Source organism: Camelus bactrianus, chromosome 7 (genome assembly GCF_048773025.1).
Source record: "Camelus bactrianus isolate YW-2024 breed Bactrian camel chromosome 7, ASM4877302v1, whole genome shotgun sequence".
In the NCBI taxonomy this organism is placed as follows: domain Eukaryota; kingdom Metazoa; phylum Chordata; class Mammalia; order Artiodactyla; family Camelidae; genus Camelus; species Camelus bactrianus.
This window is the reverse complement of record NC_133545.1, coordinates 84,589,457-84,595,456: the sequence shown is the minus strand read 5'-3', so window position 1 is coordinate 84,595,456 and position 6,000 is coordinate 84,589,457.

Sequence of the window (6,000 nt, the reverse complement as noted above, 5' to 3'; positions counted from 1 at the left end):
CATCCATGCTGACACCAGAAAAGTGTGACTTTGTTTTTTTGGAATTTGGTTTTGGTTTTGGTTTTTCTGATAGGTCCCAATGTCCACTGAATACTAGTAAGCAAGATAACTGTTTATGTGAAAAATAACTAAACATATATATACAACTTTAGATAGGTAAAATATGCATTATACGAAAAATATTACTACCATTATATTTTTAAACAAAAGTAGTTTAAACTTTTCCACAAGGTTGAATAACTACATTATGAATTTAAAATGAAAAAAATTTTAAATTTAATACAAAAACAATTATGAAAACTAAATGCTTAATGCCAATATATTAAAAAGCTGTGTGTTACTTGTATCAAAAGAAAATCAAAATACTACAGTTAGCCTTGTTTAGGGACATGTAAAATATTAGTATACTAGAGTTCTCTTTATTTGTTTCTCTAAAGATTATCAGATATCAGTCATTCCAGAGCTTAAGTAGTCATTTAATGCTTTCAGTTTACTGCAATCTAACATATCGGCTATGTATTATTTCTGTGACTTGGATTGTAGCATCCGGCTACTCACAATAAGCGACTGAATTGTCTCTGGACAGTGGCCAGAATGGCTGACGCACTGTCAGAATTCCTGCTTAACTCTTCCAAAGGTAATGTCATGTTAAAGTTTAGTTTAAATATATTGAAAAGTCTTATTACTGAAGAAGAAAGAGGAGTAGAGGAGAAGAAGAAGGAAGAGGAGGAGGAGAGAAGAAGGGAAGGGAAAGCAAGATGGGGAGGAAGAGGAGGAATAAAATAAAAAAAAGGAGAAAGAAGTTGCTGTCAACAAGAGGATAGTTACTGAGACAAAAGCAAAAATCTTCAGAGCTATGCGTACCTTGCCTTCTCTAAGGCATATTTTGAGGGAAGAAAATTGAAAGAAAGAAAAGACCTGGGAAACATTCTCCAAAAAGGGGAGCTATTCAACATTTAGCTCATAAGCAAAATAATTGAGCAAGACTTTGTGAAGTAATCAAAGGCAGTGTGATCTACTCCACTAGAGAAAACATCTTATGAACAATTAGGAGAAAAAAATATTTTGTTCCAGTACCAAAATCTTTCATAAATGGCTACACACCTGTGCATATGTGCACACAAGCATGCATAAAACATACACGCCCCAAACAATCAAAGAAGCAAGGGTATAAGGGGGCGATACTCAAAGATAAGAGATAAGAATGGAAAGAGAGGGGCAGGGAAGATGGAAGTGTAGGAAGATCCTGAACTCACCTCCTCCCATAGACACAAGTATACAGCTACATATGAACAATTCACTCTGAAAGGAATCTAAAAGCTAGCTGAACAGCTCCTCCACGACAGAGGATAAAAAGGGCCACAATGACATAGGTAGGAGGCAGTCTTGTTGAAGACCCCACTACAGCAACCCACAAGAAGGAGAGTTCTCACAAATACAGAGCTTCTTCCTGAGGAGTGAGGGTTTGTCCCCACATCAGCCACCCCAATCTTTTAGAGAGGAACTCCCAAAACATCTGATTTTAAAGACCAACAGGCATATGTCCAGGAGAACCATAGGGCTGTAGGAAATGGAAATTCCACTCTTAAAGGGCTCACATGCAGACTCATTCACCCCGGGATCCAGCATAAAAGCAGCAGTTTGAAAAGCACTATTGCATCTGTGAAGGGCACTCAGTGCTAATCTTCAAGTGTGCATTGGAGGAGCAGGAACCTGTTGGGACTCTCTCCAGGGATGGAGGCTCTGGCAGGCACCATTTTGTACTTTCCCTCTAACTTGCTCATGTCAATGGGTGTGCTCTGCCCACATTCTACTCCTGTGACCCCACCAAAGCCCACGGGCACATGCAGCCCACACCAGGGACACACTTAAGTGATCGGCTCTGGTGGCTAGAAGAGTTTGTGTTTCTGGGATCCAGGGGTCTAAAACAACAGGAGAGACAGTTTTTGGCATCATTAACAACCACAACCTATCAAGAAAGTTACATGCAGATTTTTGATTTACTGTGCTGTGGTTGGCGTTGTTCAAGGGGCAACTATAGTACCTAAGGAAGGACATAAAAGGCAACAAAATCCTACAAATAATCATTACCTTCAAGTGATTTACATGAATTTTTAAAAGATAGAAGGAAAATTTTTAAAAGCTTTAAAAAGATTTTTCAAATCTTGTTAAAGTTAGTTAAGGCAGTATTAAGTAAAACTTTGTTACATGTGTAAATGCCATTAAAGGCAGGGTACTTCACTAAACACATCTTTGACCATTAGAAAAGATGATCATCTTTGCTTCAGACAGCGTACTTTGTGTCTTTGATTATCTTTCCATAACATCTTTTGAGTGGCAATTAACCTTTTACCTTGATTTTCAGATTTAACAGTTTTTCCATGAGGTAGGATTATTAGTTCTTGTCACCAAAGTTAACACGTAAAATTAACCATCATAGTAAGATGACATTAATTTGCATTTGACTCTCTTGGAAACTGAGAGAATCCCTTGCCAGAATATCAGTTAATTATACTTCAAGTTAACATGTGTACATACTTACATACTTACATACATATATACAATTTCTTCATTTCTATTTTCTTTTAAACATGGATTCCTGTAAGGCCAGGAGAAGTTGCTGAAACCTACTAAAAAGAGTATCTATACCTTCTGTGAATATTGCAAGTTGGAGAGCAAGGATATAACGTCCTAGGATTTAATAATCTAGTGAGCATATGCATTAATACAGGTGTAAGCTCCTAGCCTGATCTTATTCACTATTGTCATCATCATCCCCATTCTCTCTGATGTGGAGCTTGAAGGAAATTTGCTGATAGTCTTCAAAGCCAGAAATTTTTCACCTAAACTCTGAAAAGCTTTGACATCTCCCAAGTGCATATATCCATTACTGATACTAAAATATAAGTTAATGACTTTAGAGAGGAACTGTGAGGTATTAGTACAAAGAGTTAAACTGACATCTTCTCTTACCAACAGATGACTTATTAACAACAAAACAACACCATGTGCCACAGTAAAGTATTATCTTTTAAGTAGCTGATTCATTTTGCATAGCTTTTCTTCAGGGAACATGTGTTGGTTCTGAGCGTTAAGTTATAAACCAGGTGCACTATTGACTTCAAGACAGACTAGAATAACCATCCAAGCATTAAATACAATTGCGCCCTCTGAATATAAAGACCAACTTTTCAGTCCTTACTCAGGCAAAACTATCTTTAGACTCAGTGGGAGTTCTTACTAAGTTAGGAATGAATTGGATTTAATAAACCCACAGCTGTGTCCATTTCAGCATTGCTTTCTCTCTAGGATTCATCGTATTTTATTAAAAAAAAATTAACGAATGAAAAACTTTTGTATTACAAATACGATGAATAATTAAACAACCAGAGGCTAATTTTGACCGCTCTATTTCTGAAAGTTTTCTTGAAAAGATATCACTAGAGTAACAAAGGACACCCCACCAAAAAGCAAGGGTTTCATGCAAAATCTAATATTTTAAATTATATTTACTTTCTGCTCCTATGGTATCATCTTATGGATGTCTTCTGGATGCAAATAAAAAGAGCCTTAATTCTACAAAATATTTCAAATAAATAAAGGGAAAGGGGGGAAAGGGAAACTATATATAGAAAATCTGTCAAAAGAACCAGGTTCAGGTTTAGAATATTCCCATTCTCCCCTCTTCTTTTCAGAGGACATAGAAAGGGAAAATGCCATAATAAAACATGATTGCTTCCTATGATTATGAAATTCTAAAGGGAAAGCAATTTTTGCATTAGTATTGTGAAACATTCTCCTGAACTACCCAGTTAAAACAGCTGTTTTAAATTCATCTGTAGCAACTGTAAAAGCAAATACTTCTATTGAAATTGTGATGATAAAAGGTTCATCTCACCAATCAAGCCATATTTCCCCTCTGCAAACATTTGTGTGTGGTTGAAATTAGATAGCTTTCCCATCCCTGAACGATAGGAAGAACCACACCGGCTCCCACACAGAGATGTAAACAGAGTAGTTACAGCTGCAGTTGATGCTTCATGCAGGATTAAGTAATGCCTTGTGATCTATTCACAGGTAGTTTAGTTCCAGGCAAAATGGACTGGAAAAACTCAACCACCAAAACGATTCCAAAGCCGACTTAATGCAATAATTACATAGATTTGAAATATTAACAACTACTCCTTTCAATGTTACTTTAGAAAATTTCTTAATTAAAAATGTGTCCTGTAGAATTTCTAAAATGAATCTAATATATTTCTTCCAAAATTTAAAAGCATGGGTTTAAGACATGTGCTCTATATTTTAAAAATCTACATTTGTATTTGCTTATATCATATTAATAATAAAAAATGAAGGCTCAGTGTCTGTAAATAGTTTATTTATAATAAATAAAGTACATAATATGATATAAAATAATGTGTTACCATTACCATGGCTTAATATGTAGCAATAATGACAAATTTAGATATACTTTAAAACCAAGGTTATCTTCAAAATTGATAAATAAGGAAGGAAACTATCTATATAAGATCTAGTATAAAGTGAATACATTTTTTTCTTTTTTTATTAGAGAGAGTATAGAATAATCATGATTAAGAGAGGTTTGAAGCTCAGCATTAGTGAGAGGGTTATTTGAATGATATCATGCATTTTAAATGAATTGTGTTGAATTATGTCCCTGATATAACAGCTTGCAGATATCTCCTTACAACCACGGTCATCACCTGATAAATCTCAAGGATAAGAGGTGGTGTCAGGAACTGTACATGATAAAACCATCAAACTTCAAAATAAGGGGGAAAGTAGGTTCCAGAATTATAAGAAAAAAAGTGTTTGACATGTAACAGAAGTATGAATCTAGAATAGACCTATTAATTCTAGTCTGAAAATATTCATTATACCTCTATCATTTTAAAGAATTGTGTCTAATTCTGACACTTAGATTAACCTAACCATAAAATGTACCTTCTTGTCATACTCAGTATCATAGGCAGACAGACATGTGATAAGGGTTTGTGGACAAGTGCTGTGAAGCTTAAAGAGGTAACACTAACTTTATCTAGGGAAGTGACAGTAGACTTTATATAGGGTGTAATTTTTAATTTCAATGTTAAGGAGGTAAGTAAGAATATTAAAGAGACATAAGCCATTCAGTGAATTTGAAAAAAAAAATGTAAAGTGCCAATTACAGTTTACTAAGAACAAACAAAGTAAAGCACAGTATAGTGGACTAAATAATGAACCAAGAGTCAGACAGTGTGGTTTTAGGTCCAATGCTAAGCTACATAAGATCAGTGTGTATATATATTTCCATAGATATATGTTTGTGTACAAACACACACACACACTAAGCTTATGTATATAGAAACTAGGCCCTGAAAAAGGTATATATGAAAAGAAGTATATTTTTTCAGGGCCTAGTATTCTTTATATAAAATAGGGATGATGTAAGTTTTTTTTCTGTTGATCTATTGTAATTTACCGAAAAAGAATTCCACACAGTGTATTTCTTTATTTAAACAACAAATTTTTAAGTATGATTATTAGGGCAGCAATCAAAGCTGTCCATTATTAAGTGCTTATTTAAGCTATGATATTTTATCACTGATGGTGCATGTATGGCTAATTTGTGGACATATGAACTGGACAGTAATGAATTGCACTTGCTTCAAAAACTGTATATAAATTTTCCATTATTAAGTTTATGGTAACCTGAATAATGGTGTCTAAGAACATACCACAATGCTCCATTTTGGCCTGTAGTGTTGAACACATATAGCTAATTTGTTTACCAAATTAGTAGACTTCAGAAGTTAGAAAAAGTGGCTAATTTAGAATTTAATGAGACATATGTGCTGGAATAATAATGTGGGAATAAAAAGTAAATTTGAAAAGAATACAGATTATCTTTATTTTTATTATTATTATTATATCTTCTAATGAAATTAAAAGCTAAATCAACAATGTTTCATGTGAATAGACTAGATGTTATCACAA